This window comes from Triplophysa dalaica, chromosome 3 (genome assembly GCF_015846415.1).
Source record: "Triplophysa dalaica isolate WHDGS20190420 chromosome 3, ASM1584641v1, whole genome shotgun sequence".
NCBI classification, from domain to species: Eukaryota; Metazoa; Chordata; class Actinopteri; order Cypriniformes; family Nemacheilidae; genus Triplophysa; species Triplophysa dalaica.
Window position 1 is genome coordinate 12,418,505 of NC_079544.1, and position 16,042 is coordinate 12,434,546.

At 37.5% G+C, this 16,042-nt stretch overlaps 1 protein-coding gene across 1 annotated transcript in view; it reads left to right on the top strand.

Annotated features, from left to right (window-relative positions):
- Window positions 1–6,416: 6,416 nt before the first annotated feature.
- ptprfb (protein tyrosine phosphatase receptor type Fb) overlaps window positions 6,417–16,042 on the top strand; it is a 150,362-nt gene continuing 140,736 nt past the window's right edge. Inside the window, exon 1 of the mRNA XM_056743205.1 lies at window positions 6,417–6,726. The gene's annotated coding sequence lies outside the window, so the exon portion shown is untranslated. The remainder of the gene's footprint in view (window positions 6,727–16,042) is intronic.

The window sequence follows — 16,042 nt, forward strand, 5'->3', positions numbered from 1 at the left end:
CTTTGTTCCTCCCGCAGCTATGGTTACACAGAAAGGTCCGAACTATGTGTCCGTTGGTTTGACTGTGGAGAAGAGCACACATTGCTTCACATGTAGTGTTTGCCGTAGACTTCTTTGTAAATCGATGTGGGTAGAGATAATAACCTTACTGATGTGGTCTTCAATATTTAGAGCGATCAATACTTGGACGCAAACAAACACATACTGTACTTTAGCTCTGTTTGAAAACCTAGTGGGCTGTCTTCTGCCTATATAGGCAGCTGACTTATATGTCTGCATACTTACTGACATAGAACCTTATTAGTGCTGATTTGGAATGGCAGTAACTCTGCCGTCATAAAAATTGTGCTTTAAATGCAAAGCGCAGAGTAGACTCGACTCGCTATCGATTTTCATACAGGCAACATGAGAGGAACAACAAATTCAATAAAATAAGAGTAATGTTGGGTGCATAAACCTAAACAGAAACATTTTGAATTCAAACGTATTTGTAGTGTAGTAATTTTCCTTATATCTTGGCAAAGACTACGTTACAAACCTCAATGAGTGAAATAAAGGGAACTGTAGTGAGAAAACTCACTATAAAGATAAAAAACAATTCTGGAATGTATGCATGTAGCAAGAAAGAAGATATAAACACTTAGAAATGAATCTGAACAATTTAAAATGAAACAATAATTATGTTGAGTAGACTTTTACCAATTTTACATTTTCATTTTATTTCCTTGAGATTTTCTGGGTGTCCCCTATTGTTCCCCAGACGCCTGTTTGAAAACTACTGCCCTAAAGAACCATTTACATAAATGGTTATAAAAAGCATGACTTTCTTTGTTTTTCATGATCTAAATGACCTTTTTTACTAGAAAGAACCCTTAGTGAAATGTAAAGGTTCTTCTGTATGTTTTTTATGGAACCATTCAGCCAAAAATGGGCTTCTATGGCATTGTGAAGCACCTTTTTTAGGAGTGTAAGGAGGTAATGAAGTTTTCAACAGTCATCGTGTAAGGTACGTGCCTATGACGCACTAAGATGCAGCCCCCCAAGCAGCTTAATAAGTTTTGGAACAGAACTGTCGAATATACAGACTCAAAATTGTTAAGTTTGGGAGATGTGAGATCTCGATGAGAAACTTTAAATCAAATACAGCTACTCTTTCCCAGTTACAGAGTTTGTGTGGATTTCATCCAGTGAGACTTAAATATCTGCTACCGCAGCACCAGTCTGGCATAGAACACAGCATTGTGTGAGAGAGGCGGAAGTATACTACTCCCCAAAGCATGGTCAAATCAGCTACCGAACACAGGTCAGGGGAGGGAAGGATGTGATCCTTGCTTTACTAGCAGAGGGTATGGAGCAGGACACGAGGAGATGGAGGACATTAACAAAGCGTGAAATTAAAGCCATCGTACAGCAGTGAGGCTCATCGTAGAACAGTGAGGCAGGTCCCACCTCTCAGGGACTTGTCTTGGACCGGGCCGGGGTAATAGAGCCTGCTCTATTACTGTAATGATCTGTGGAGAGAGGACAGGGGGACATGGGATTGAGATCTGAAAGGGATACTAATCATATGCCCATATGGATGAAAGCTGAAGAAGCTCTGTAACCCTCAGTGAGGCAGAGAATATCATGGACAGGTGGAAAGTGTGTGGGGGATTTATTTTGTATTTCCTTTAGTGCTAGCTTTTTCCATTATATCAGAGTAAGGATTCTCAACCATTTGACTTATCTTCTTTTTTTTATATATCCCTGCTTGTAATAGTTGTATTTGACATATATGTATAATTTGTATTTTTCTATATTTTTTTCTATACATATTTTTATTCTGTGTAGTATTATTTGTATGCACCATGGGTCTGAGGGTAACGCAATTTTTTTTTCTCTATATGAATGTACATGTGGCAGAATTGATAATAAAGAAGCCTTTGACTTCAAGACAAGCGTTTTCAAGTAAAAAAATATTCAAAGGGCCCTTAAAGTGTGACAGTGCAGGAACAGGACCTAAATTATACAGGACAGCATAATAATAATTTTATTATAAGCGGGGACAGTGTGTATCTACCTACTACATGGAGTAAAATTTAGCAGGACTAGGCAACTGTTGAATGAAAGTAGGAGGAAAGTAACCCCTATTTTCAGAGTCAGTGGGGCATTTTCACCACGGTGAGAAATATGAATAAAAAATGACTAATGACATGTTGCATACATCTTAAATTATAACATTTATTTTATTAGTTATGCGCTTTCATTTTAAATGAAAAAAACTACATTTATGTCTACAGTATCTAAAGACAAGTTAAATTTGACAAACAAGATGCAATTATTCTGTGCCGGCCATATCGCGTTTATTGTTGAGCTGGTGAATTTCCTTTGGTGCTGAAAATAAAAAATTTGCTTCATATTTGACCGTGTTAAAGCCTGTTTTGCATTTCCTTCTCCAAGAAACAGTAAATGATTCAAAATAAGATTGTAATCCTTATAGACCTGCAAAATCCATAACAATGTCTTAAAATAAATAAAGTTAGGTCAAACCTCTAGACATTTAAAGATACCATACACAAATCCTGCTTTATCCCACTTAATCCGAAGCATTTACTTGTTTAATCGGAGTCAGTGTCAGAATATAATTGTTTTGGTGTTTGTAATTTTGGGACATTGAGTGTTGAGCAGTAATGAAGGTTCACTAATGACCGGGGTGTAAAGTCAGAAGAACAGAGCTGCTGTCAGCTCCTCTTTGCAACCGATCACTCTCCTTTAATGGAACATCTGAGTCAATAAAAACAATCATCACACTCATTGCCAATGAAAGCCAGGAAATCATTTTAGCAACTCAAAGAATAGCATGATGATGGTGCATAATCTATTGCTTCAGAAATGAGTAGTTTCTTATTGCTATTCTGGTCAAGTTGAGGGTATGGCCAGGGGCCTATTGTTTTTTGTAGTCTCTGGTTGAATGTTCTTTACTGATTTGACAACGATTTGACAACGATTTTCTTCGATCTCGAAAATCTTTTATCTACTTAGGAGGTTGCGAATTGAAACCAATGGCTCATTTCACCCCTCCCTTTCGAAGCATTACGGTGGCTGACACAGGAGTAAGATGTTGACACGTTTTCACTTCTTTGCTTAAGGAGACGATGTATTTAAAACAGTTTGTCGGTTTAGGGCTACTGTAGAAACAAAATGACGAATTCCATGCAAGGGGACCCACGGTGTATGTAGATAGAAATAGCTCATTCTAAGGTAATAAAAACATAACGCTTCATTATGTAAGGCCTTTATGCACCTCTGAAAACATAGTTATGTATATTATATATTGAAATTACACATTAGAAAACTAACTTTTAATTACATTTTTTTAATAAATATTAATATTAAAAGAGAATGAGTTGGTGACCCTCAACTTTTGTACACAACAAATATATCTGCATTGTGTTCATAAAGGGTCCTACCCTTGGTGATGTGGCGAAAACACTGCCCTGGATTTTCATAATTAGGAAATTTATGTTTAAGGTCTTGCACTTCCAGCAGCAAATCCTTCCTCTCTAATGAACCTCTCACAATGTTCACTCAATAAACCATCAACATTGCCCTTATTTGGTCAATAGCTGGACAGCATGTCTCCAAGTGTCTTCTCTTTTTCAAGACATTAATGGAGCTCAGCCAAGACCCACAGAGCAGTCCCATGGGTTGTTGCCAGATATCCGCAATGATACCCAATCTAGCCCCATTAGCGCTCTCTCCACCCATCAAAAACATGACTTCACGAATGCAGAATTAAAAATTAACCATCTAATATCCATTTGCTGATGGCTCCCACAAAAGTAAGTGAAAACGCAGATTCCCTCAAGGCTTTCTGGAGAAGAAATGACTCCTGCAACCCAATATGTGGAAAAAAGTCTGACAGTGATAACAGGAACAGAGGGGATGAAGTTTCTTAAGCAGGCTCAACAAGGCTTTAACAGAGATTCAAAACTATTGTTGAGTGACTACTGTCAAGACAAACTTTTTCTACAAATTATGTGCTTTCTTAATTTTTTACACCATACTATGAAGGGGAAGAAACAATACAATTGCACACAGTATTTGTTCCTTTAAAAATCCTTTTTCAGACATTAAGGAATAAAGTTAGTGTGTCATTTGTTCCTTACTGATGTCACTTTTAAAAATTATACATCCAATTAATCTCCACATCTCCCCTAAGCAGATACGCTGACTGGTTTTACACCTTAACACGTTCGTACATTCGTACATTGAAGTCTTACATTTTCTTTCTGACGTCTCCAGTGTGGTTTGATTTTTCACCTTTTTTTAACAGCACCTATAAAAGATAGTAGCTCAACCACCTGCTCTTCACGATTTTCCAGCCCATCCCTCCTCTTCTGTAAAATTCTCCATGCAGCTCTTCTTTTTCTCTTCAACTAGGTGCCATTTGTCTTTTTGTTCTCCATAGACAATTGTCTGCAGCTACATTTGAGCCCTGCCCCACCTGGTTCCTGACATGCTCCTTCTCTCGTAGCACTTAATAACAAATGTAACAGCTGTGATAAAACCACAAACTAGTGACTTGTACCAGTAAAGCTACATTTTATTACACATTTTCTGGAAAACATGAATCTGATTTGGAAAATGGTTATTAAACCGTTAAACTGACTGTAGTCCTAGTTCACAGACTCTCATATTGACCTCATTTACTTTATAATATAGTTGAACTCAAATCAATATTTATTTAATTTATTTATTTAATTGATTTGCCATTTAATAATCCTGTTTGAAGGTCATTATCATGAAATAGGGTCATAGAGCAACTTAAAAAAGAAAATGGCTGTTGCTCGTCGTACACACCGTCGCGGCTTGTTAGGACAAAACCTCTGATTAACATACAAAAGATAACTTTTATTCTGTGTTGCGGCATGGAGTTTGGTAGGACAGAGTGCAACGCGAAAATATACAATGACATATCTATTCTATTCTATTTTGTACAATGCTACATAATGTCAACATTGACATTCAAATATACAATATAAACTATTCTAACTTTTTTTGGTACATTTAATTTAATAAGTGGGATATGTTGACGAGTGGTATATATTATTGGGATACAGATTTAGATGATTAATATGATGTTGACTCAATGATTTTAAATGTCGATGCAGTACCCAAATGGCTAAACACATTGAAGAAGGCATTAGCCGAAACATCTTTGTTCATTTGTCCCCAATGATGGAATAAAATTCAACGTTTTCTGTGAAATAGTTTTTGTACATTGGAACATAATGCCAACCTTGACATTAAAATACACAATATAAAACATGTACATGAATTCTCTGTGTTTCTGTTCCCAACAAAAAGTTTAAAATTGAAACATACGATAGTAACACTGAGCCCATAGATATCATAATACAGGTGTCTGTCATTTTTATTGTAGCATACTTTTCATTCAAGGTGTCCCAACCTACAGACAGCATTCTAAAGGTGGCCAATATAGGATCCGTCATTACTCTTTATATTTTATTTAAAAAAAACATATTTTCAGAACTGGCCTCATACACAAATATGATGATGTCACCATATCATAAGATATGCTGCCCACACAAGACACACTCTACAGTGCCTCCTTGAAACCTGACCTTGGTTGTATTCTTTTCTAGAATTATGTGCATTTTTATTCCCGGCCATGAATGTAACTCTGTAAAAATCAGCATATGACTGGAAAAGATCTGCCGTCTTACCTTATGCAGACATAATGTAATATATTTCACTGTACATATGTGCAGCACAAACAAACTCGATGAAACGCAGTTATTTTTCTTAATTTCAAAGAAAATTTAAAAGATTCATCTCAGAAATTTGTCAGAACGCTTAGGTTTCAATGTATTATTCACTTTCATAACATTTCAAACTTCTCTCAAAACTTTACAAAAACCGAGACTAAAAGTATACAAATATTTTCAGCACATCTCTGAGAGCAATGATTCCATATGGCCATCAGGAATAATTATACAGAGACGCACAGGCTAATATTTGTTTTTTGAATATCAAGTAGCATGAAACTGATCATCCTATTGATGTAATGGAAAATTATATTCATGCCACCTCTGGGTTTTAGGGCTATCGTTCATAAATGATTTAGAAGTATATATGTCGAATTTGAACTTTAAATTACCCAGGACGGGTCTTTTCTGTGTTACCTTTAATCTTTCTTTTAGGTAAACATCATAGAATGCTTTTATAAGCTTAAAGCAAAATCGTTTCTTTAAGCTAAAGAACACTTGATAAGTATTTCTCACAAGTCAACCACACCTTGCCGTTCAGAACTGTAGAGTAATCTAATCGATTCGTGAACCGCCGAATGTTTCCGAACGCTTCCGAAAACCCGAGCAAGCAACCTGTAAGCCAGTCAGGGAGGGAGAGCGTGATTGAGGGGACGGCGGGCAGAGCAGTGACTGAGTCTCCGAGTGCTTTGGAGCAGAAGTACGTGAGACAGAAACTCTGGATTCACAACAATAGAAGCTTTTCCCACTCTATCGTAGTTATAGAAACCGGTCTGAAAAACAGGATTATAACGGGCGCGTGGCGCATTAGTAGGAGAAGAGTCGTTACTCTGTGGAAGCCAAGAATTTCCCTGTCGATTTCAAAAGTGGATTTGTACGTGGCCAACTGAACCGGGTAAAACGAGCGGTCGCCGTGCACGGAAAGAAATGCAAACCGCGGCGGATCGGAGAGACGGTGAGTTCGATACATTTTCTAATTCATTCGCTCTCATGAAACTGACACGAACATGCACTTGTAAGTTACGGCGATGACTATTTGCGCAGGACCGAACGCGAAACGATCTAACGTTAGTATTTCCCAGATACAAACTAACGTTAACTAGTGAGTTGACGTCGGCTAAGCTAGTTCATTAGCTAACCAAACCATTTTAAAATGTACAAATCGTTAGTTCGAGTTCGTTCCCCTGCGTGGAAAGCCATTACCGTGCCTTGTCTGATTTTGCACCGTTAACTCCCTTCTGAGTACGCCGTGGTCTACATTGTAAAGCATTTGAAGAGCAAGTGCCATTCAGGTCGCGAAGTATTGCATTCGCTGTCTTGAAATGAACTCGAGAAGTTGAACTATTGACCACATGCAATCTTTAATGCGTTGCGCGTTTTTCTCGGTTTAATGCAGCGGACAGTTATCTTCGGCAATAAACACAGAACAAGTGTCGCGGGATATTCTTCCATCACTGAGCTGACTGCGCGGGGGCTCACTTTAAAGATGCTTTATGTTATGTTAACGCCATATTTACCTAACATGTTTTAGTGCAAACGACATGATGTTTAGTTTACTTTATGCATATGTTGGACACCGATTTTGGGGTGTGATTATGAGAGAAATTATTTCTAAACACGTACAGCTTGGATACGATTAGTGGTTTTTTCAAGATGCTAACGTCTTGGGGTGAGTGTGAATATTTTCACATCCCACATCGACAATTTACACAAATCACAGATTTCTGTCATTTTTGGCATAAAGGTATCCTAAGGGTATGTGTAAGACGCCGTGGAGTCGCAGCGAGTTTCATATTGCGTTATGATCAAAACGTCATTGTACCACACGCTTGATTTATATGTTCAAATTGGATTGTTTTGACACTCAAAGCACAATTTTTATAGGCGTAACGTTTAGGGGTGTGTCAGTAAATGTCATTTTCCCATTTTTTACATGGAGGGGTTCACAGAACGGTGGCAGTGTTTGTTGTGGTGAGATTAGGAAAAAGTAGAAACTCACTAGACAAACAATACTGTTTGTTAATATCGCCTTCGCGGTGGGGCTCGAGCAGAACAATGACGCTGTTATGTTATAGTCATCTCTCTTTATTTGTAACTCTGCTACTGGATTTCTTATCCTTTCCCTGCTTCTTACGAACAGCCTTTCTGTCCGTCAGGAGTTATTTTAGGAGAAACCCCATATACGTGACCATACTACGTGAGAACGCTTTGAGTGTGGGTTACAAGCTTCCAGAGTTTTTATCAATTTACAACGAAAAAGAGCATCTATCATGAATTATAAGACGCACATCAAACATGTCAGCAATATCGAGTGATCTGGAAACTCTCAAGAGCAAGTTTCATGCAATTGCATCAGGAGTCTTCAATAATTTTTCCAAAAGACAACATCGTATTGGTCCTATGGAGTTTGCTGGTACTGATGTTTAGTCTAATTTGCTTAATGTCTGTCAGTTTTGGTTTTGTTCAGAAAGACAGAACGTCTCCTCCTAAGGCTAAAGGCTGGTTGGAGAACATTTGTGATCTATAGCTTGACAGGCATGAAGACGAACTGACAATTTCTCCCCTACTATCTCAAATTTACATGTCGGACTGGATCATTGATGCCATTGATTATCAGCTAAGCATCGATTTCAGTACAGTAGGCAGGGTTTAAAGTCAACATGAGCTGCTAGCACAAATTAACAAAAAAGTTATTTCGGCAATTGAAAACAAGAGACCTGAAAATGATTTCCAGGATACTGTTTAGATCAGCATGGTATATTTTAATAAAATGTCACGGCATAATATTAAAACAGAAATGTTGATCTTTAAACAGTTTCTTTTAGTTGTGTGTCTGTATTTTGTGTCAATTACCTTTGCCACCATGTCACCTACTCCATTTCGGCAGTGGGAACTAATTGGCACTTTTTGAATGCCCAGCCCTCTGTTGCCACATGCTGGAAAGCCACTGGGTGCAAACTTCCCCCTTGCTGACGCTGTCTTATGGTTTCCATATGGGCTGAATTTGGGTAATTTCAGGGCATGAGCTCTAATGAGAGATTTTATTTCTGTAGTGCATCGGCTGTGGTGTTGGGGATCAACATTTATAGTTCTTATATCTGGGAACCGAAACAGTCTTGGGGTTTTCAATGGCCCAGTGGCCTCTGGCAGAGGAATACACAGTTGTATTTAAATTATTTAACCCAGTCAACACTTTTTCTTGGCAGCACTGTGGCAAAGTGAGGTAGAAAAGTATTCAGTATTCTGTCAGTGTGTTAAAAGTTTAATTGTTTATGGGGGATCTAGAACTTACTCCAGAACTCTAAAACTTGCGAATTGTATTTTTTGGATCTATTGTAATTGTATGCAGGATCTAAATAAATGTCGGTGGTCTTAACGACTAGATTTAATTGGATGAATTGCAAAATAGAAACACATGAGTTCCATCTTTGTAATCGGACAAAGAGTTTCTGGGGCTTTGGTAAACCATCATGGGTGGATAGAAAAAAAATAGTTTTTTGTGTGAGTTTCATTTGAAAGTGAACATCACACACACATTCTGGAGGGCAGAGCACTTTATGAGAGTGCTCCAAAGGGGACAGAGCTTTCTTATCAAAGACTATAGATATACCATGCTGGTTAATTGGGGTTACTGTGAATGGGGGAACCTGCAATGCCCGATTCGGCCTTTCTGGCAAAGGACATCCCACCTTTAAATAAACAAGAGTCAATTATCAGTTATTAAGGCAGAACTAAGCATGTGTGCACTGCGCACCCATTGTAAGCAAAACATATGACTCAGTTTCAATAAATTAATATTTATTAATGCAGTTAATATTTATGTGTTTTATAAGTACAATACAGTTAAGTGGTTCAAACAACGTATTTATTGTTGTAATACACTTCATTGCTAATGGTAATTAATCGTTATCGGTAGGTACTGACCACCTTAGTTATCGTTTAGTCGACAAAATCTACATTATATTAGTATACTTAAATATATCTGGATTAACTCATTTAATAGGTGTAATTAAATGTTCCATACAAAGATTTAACTGTTTTGACATAATTTGCTTTACCTTGGAATTAAATTAAACCAGGTCTTTACCTTTATTTTTCAGAAAAGTTGAGTAACTACTGGAAATGCTTTGTAGTAACACAGAGAATATTAGACCATTAACGACATGTACCAGTTCATTCAGTCTCATTTTGACTCAATTGACTCGTTCGTTCAGTGAAGTGCGTGTTAATTCAGTACATTCAAGCACTGAAACGATCTGACCGAGCTCACACTCAAGCGCTATTGGCTCGTGTCTCTTCGAAGCTGCACAGTCTTTGCTTGAGACAGTAATGAACGAGAAAAATCTTTCAAAAAGACATATAACATAAACTGCAGTACATTTTTTCAATAAAGCAATGCATTCATTGCATACTTGTTTTTTTAGCTTGTCATTCGTTCTTTTAATATACAGTACATTTACATTTACATTACGGTACGACTCACTTCATCGCTTCTCTGATCGGAACAGCGCTGGTTTCTTTTGGCTTACTTTGTTGCATATCACGTTATGCAGCAGCTCAAGTTAGCGGATAAGTTAACATTGGCATTTAAAAACGTTTGTGCTGCCTTTGTAATGAGCTTTGGGGTGACTCGCCTGCAGTCGCGCTTCAAGTTTGCTGTGTTTTAACGGCGATTGTGTAGGAAAATATGATGCTTTGTAAACAGATTGTGTCTTGTGCTTCTCCCAGAGAATTCTCTCTCTACCGCATATGTGAGATAAGCAAACATGATGCGCTGGCGCACACTAGGTAGCGTCTTGACCGCTGATTCTGAATGAATAGAATTAAACATAGCGTAAAATATCCCCATCTCTCTACGATGCGCATTGTAGCATTTTTGCATCGCGAAATACGAATTTCGTACCCCTAATGTAATTCTTTCAATTATGTTTCACTAATAAAATCACTGAGAAGAGATCAATTGCTAGTTTTTGTTTGCAACCTTGCAACTATCTACGTGTAGCCACAGTGTCCTAAAGGCTCCTGAATAACAGTGGGAATTCGTCCACAGTATTTGCTTTTCCCAAGCTGCTGTCAAAGTTTTTGTTATTTCTCAGCGTCTTCAGTGTTTAGAGGCCTGCGAAGTAGTTAAGTGTCTGGAAGCTAATTCTGCAGTAATTTGGCTGCTGATTGAAAACAGGTTCTCCATTAGTTAGACTGCTGGTGGCATTATAAACCGTTTGCACTGCAGTTTTATAGGACATCTCCATTTAACAAAAACTGGAAACAGACATTGGCCCCTAAATAGCCAAGACCCTTCATAAGCTCAGTGACTCTGGCAGAATTTTGATGTTAGCGATTTTATAAATTTTAGATTATTTGCTTAAGCCTTTGTGGTTCGACTGAAAGATAGGCCCTGAGTGTATCTGAGCATGACATACGGTTCAAACAGAAAGAATATAAATAATATAATATGATATTATCACAAAAGCCATAGCCTTATCTTTTAACATATGTTAATGTTGTGTTTCTTTCACAAGTGTTTGACACTTCTACTGTACATTTTTAATGTACAGCTAACACAGATTTCGTTACAGCTGTTTTAACACTTCATGCAGCACTGCGTGTAGCGGCAAGGATGTCATGGGTCATGTCTACAGCTGGTGTTTCAACATTGTCTGTGTGGTGGGAAAAGAGTAAAACACAGTTTTTCGGTCGCTAATTTATTAGATTAGTGTGTTAGTCATAGTGCCCTCGTATTCATTGTGTTGGCTGCATTAGGCAGAAGGACATGTTCAATGCACGATAACAGACTTGTGTAAAGGTGACCTGCCCCTCCACAGCCTATCCCAAACCCAACAGACACATACATCTACACCGTTTCCCCCAACAATTTTTGGTGGCACTCCTGGGGAGGGAAACTTTTCAGAATCTAATGAAATCACATTGACATGCACACGGTCCAATGCACTGTCGCTCAGGATGATGAATGTAAAGGGAGGTGCAACACGCAGTACTGATACAAATGATTTTTTTGGATTTATGCAGTCCATGGCCTCGTGTATTTAACAATTAAGAAATGCGCTGTGGGCTCCATTGAATTTTATGAGAAAGACTCTTTTGCAACTCCATTTGGAGAGCAATGAGTTTAACTTTGCAATTGTTGTGCGGTGGTTTGACTGTCAAACTGTGATCTGGTTTAGGGGATATGGTGAAAGTTCCATATGAGATATTTTTTCTAATCATTGATTACATGGCTCAGATGAAATCTTTGGCGGTTGTATTGAATCTCCCTGTTCCTTCTTTCTCCAGCTCACGCCATATGTCAAACTATTTTTGGCTAGCTGTCTCTGAACAAGAGCATTTCCTGCGTGTGTAAACTTTTTCAGACAGAGTGTTATTTTAGTCCCAGAACTATGTGTGCAGATTCCATGTACAGTTTTTGTCCTAATCAGTTCAGGGTATGAGTTGACTAAGACCGCCCAAATGTATACGCAAGTAAGGTAGGCGTATCTGTCATTGCAATTGCTTTGGAACCTGATGTTCCAAATATGGTAAGAGGCGTTACATTTCCGTCCATGCTTTCAGATTTTCGACCAATCACTCACTACGCACTGGTTAACTGGCCAATCATAGCACACTTTGCTGTTCAGAGCGATGAGCTTTGTAAACTTTCTGCTAGTTTCAGAGAGGCGGGGCCAAGAGGAGATACCAAAATGCATGGTATGTGGAAAATACAGCCTTTTTTAACCTTAAATCGTGTATACACATTACATCTAAAAAAAATCATAATATAGTTTTTTCCGTGTCATATGACCCCTTTAAAATGTACTACGTTATACAAAAAATTTTGGTTAGGTGTAGTCTTGTTGCTGTATGCAGTTTGCATAATTTGATTCAGTTCAATTCAAATTCATTTTTTTACAAAAAAATATAGTGGGACGACATGAGGAAATTCTGAAGTTATCAAAGGAAAATAAGTTATATGAGAACATGACACTTATAAAATACATGTTATTAAGAAATATTAAATACAATTTCATGACTCCCCTGTAAAACCCCCAAAAAATCTGCCGCTCCCTTGTTACTATGGTGGTTGAATGGAAAGCATTACTTATTTGTGTCAAAGCCCTGTTAAAGGAAAGCATGCAACCAATAGGCAAAAAAGCGTGACGGCTAATGCTAACGCCCTGGCTTCAGCGGAACGCAGGATAGGAGACCAGATGCCAGTTTTTTAAATCTCTATATAAAGAGTATCTCTGTTTGTGTTGTCCCTAGCAGTGTAAATATTTTCCTTTTTCTCCTAATTTCAGAGATTATTCACTTTGAGAACAAAACAACAAAGTTTTAATAGTTCTTAGAATGTGCTAACTTCAAAATTCAGGTACTTCTGTTCTGCATGTTTGGTTTTAAACGATTATATTTTCTAAGTTTATCAAGCGGTATACACAAAACAAAAAAATGGTTTAGTGTTGTAATCAATCGTAAATGCAATCCAGAGTAAAATTAAAAGGTCAGTTCTGAGTCTGACCATATGTGCTGAAACAAAGTTCCAAGTGTAGAATTCAGTGCACGGTGTGTTTTTGTTGTTGCTCTTTTCTACTGCAGAAAAACCTCAGCTAGCACTTTCTCATCTTTCAGTGGAGCACCACTTTTGAAATTAACAAAATGGAATATTTTTTTCATCCAGACTGAATGTGAAACAAGTCCAATTTTTCTGTCAGCCATTACTATAGACCGAAATCTGCACACGTTGTGCCGGGAAGGAGCTGCTTTCTTAAGCGTTTTTTAAAGGTTCTGGTACAGGTTTGGTTGTTTTAGGGATATTTTTTCAGTCCCGATGAGAGCACTCCAGACTGTATCATAAGGACAGGAGGAAGCGGCATGCGGGAGGACGGGAAGATGCTGTTCTGGCACTTTATCTTCCCACTGTTGTGCCAGATGGAGAAGACTCAGGGAGTCCTGGCATGGAGGGGTGCTGGTGACTGCTGAACCGTTACAGAAGGGCCCACAAACTCCCCCCTCATGCCAAATGTGTCTGTCCTCTGGACAAAGACAAGAAGAGACCATTTACACAGAAAAGGAAACAATTGCAAGAGTATAAATTGTTTTTCATGTAGATGAGGTTTATATTTAAACACAAAAGCTCAGATAACTTTCCTTTGATGTAGATTATCACTTTATGATAATCAGAAGGTGTGTGCTTGGGCTAGACATTAAATATTCACTGTAAATTCAGACTAATTGAGATGATGATTATAAAACTAAGCGAGACTGTAAATATTGCAGTGCATGAATGTAATGTTTTTTTGACCATTGTGTTCTGTTCCCTTAAGACTCAGTGTAACATTTCTGCACTCGGTCTTTGTGTCGAGGTTATAAGGCCATTAAAACAGCAGGTGTTAATTTGTGCTGGTTCACTTTGGTGTTTCATTTATTTCGATGAATCATTTTAAACTATTTATTTAAGTGAATGCATTGGATATTTTTTGTATGATTGCTTAGTAGTTCACTGGAATTACTTTACATTTGCACTGTAGAACTGGAATTTACCTTTACTATTACATGAATGCATTTAAGCCTGCGCTGAACGATATGACACAAAATCAAAACATACAAAACGCATCTTATATTGACAGCATGTGATATATGGTTATCTTGTTTATTTCTTTTTACATGTTCTTGATAAGAAAAACCAGCATTTAGGTCTATTTTACTCTGGTGAAAGTCTGTTCAACAAGCCGGCAGTTAATATACCTACAGCAGAGAAAATGTGCTGCTCTTCTCTAACTCCCGGTGACAAAACCTAGATCTGAAAATAATATCTGGCTTTATTGTTTATAGTGTTGATAATAAATAAACTAAAGGGGTTTGATACCTCTATGCCGACTGTTAAGATGCTAAAAATTCAACAAAACAAAGACGGAGCCATTAGGGCTTGTTTCCCTGTTTATTATGTGGCCGTCATCTGAGGAAGATAATTCCTGCTGATCAGACATTTAGCATTTCATATAAGTATTGTTTTAGTTGTCAGTGTCTGTTTTGTTTAGCTTTGCATTGCATTTGCATCAATAAATAAGAATTTATTTAAAGCCTGTGACCTTAAGGCGACGACCCTATTTGACCTTCTAGAAGGAAAATTCAGGGTTTTAGGTATGCAAAATCCATTAACATTATGAAAAATTCATTAAGATTAGTAGCAGTGAAATGTACATTTTCATGTTTTTAAAGTTGATGAAATAAGCATTACTTAATATATTTTTAAGGACCGAATATGAATTTACAAAGAACAACCGCTCCAAAAAAGTTTGTGGAATTATTGAATTATTCTGAACAATGAATTATTGTTAATCATTTAATATTATTTTGGTATTTTTATACCTTATGTTAGTTTAAGTAATGTCTACGAATTCTGTGTCCCACCAGTTTTTAAACATTTTAATATGGCGATGTAAGCCGAGCATAAAACGCGATCCGGGCATCCGGTGTTTAAACTTATTTAAACTATCATTAAACTAGCTTGCAATCTAAGTGAACAATGATTTAGGAACACATAATATTTTAAAATAATATTTTATGTATATTATAAAATCATTAGAGATGAAGTGAAGAAGGTCTTCTGTGGCGGTAACTTAAAGGAGCCAGTCTTTTGCTGTTTTAGAGGTTTTGATTATGTTTTTGGGTGTTTAACATGGATGTTCATGTTTCTAATAAAAGAAAACGCTTTATATTTCAAGTCTATTGTTCACCGTTGTCTCTCTTCTCACAAAACGACTGGATTTGTTCCGGTCTATATAAAGTCCCTCCTTCCGAAACGCTCTGATTTGTTATGCTGACCCGGTCTATCGTGATTAGTTCCCCGCTTAGAGCATGTGTGTGAAGATGTCCCACCCATACCATTTCAGCGAGATTCCGCTTATCAGGCTGTTGTGATTGGTTGGTCCCCCTCTCAGTGCAAGTTTATCCATAAGCTTTGGCTTTTAGCAATAAAAAGTAACAATGCGTCGACTTCACGTCGTCAGTTCAAAACATGCGGATCGAACGAAGTGTAACGGAGGTCTGCTAGTACATGTGTAAACGTCAGTCTTTGTTAGAGATCGCTTTTTTCCCTACTATGGAGAAGGAAATGACACCGGATTTATATTAATAAACACTTTATATATACGGTTATATTAATTAACGCTAATAACATAAGCGTAAGTTTTGCCTTTTTATATTGGACCCGAGTTGGATAATAAAACAAGCAGATTGACTAGGAGACATTTGCAAGCAGGACTTCAAAGGATGTTTCA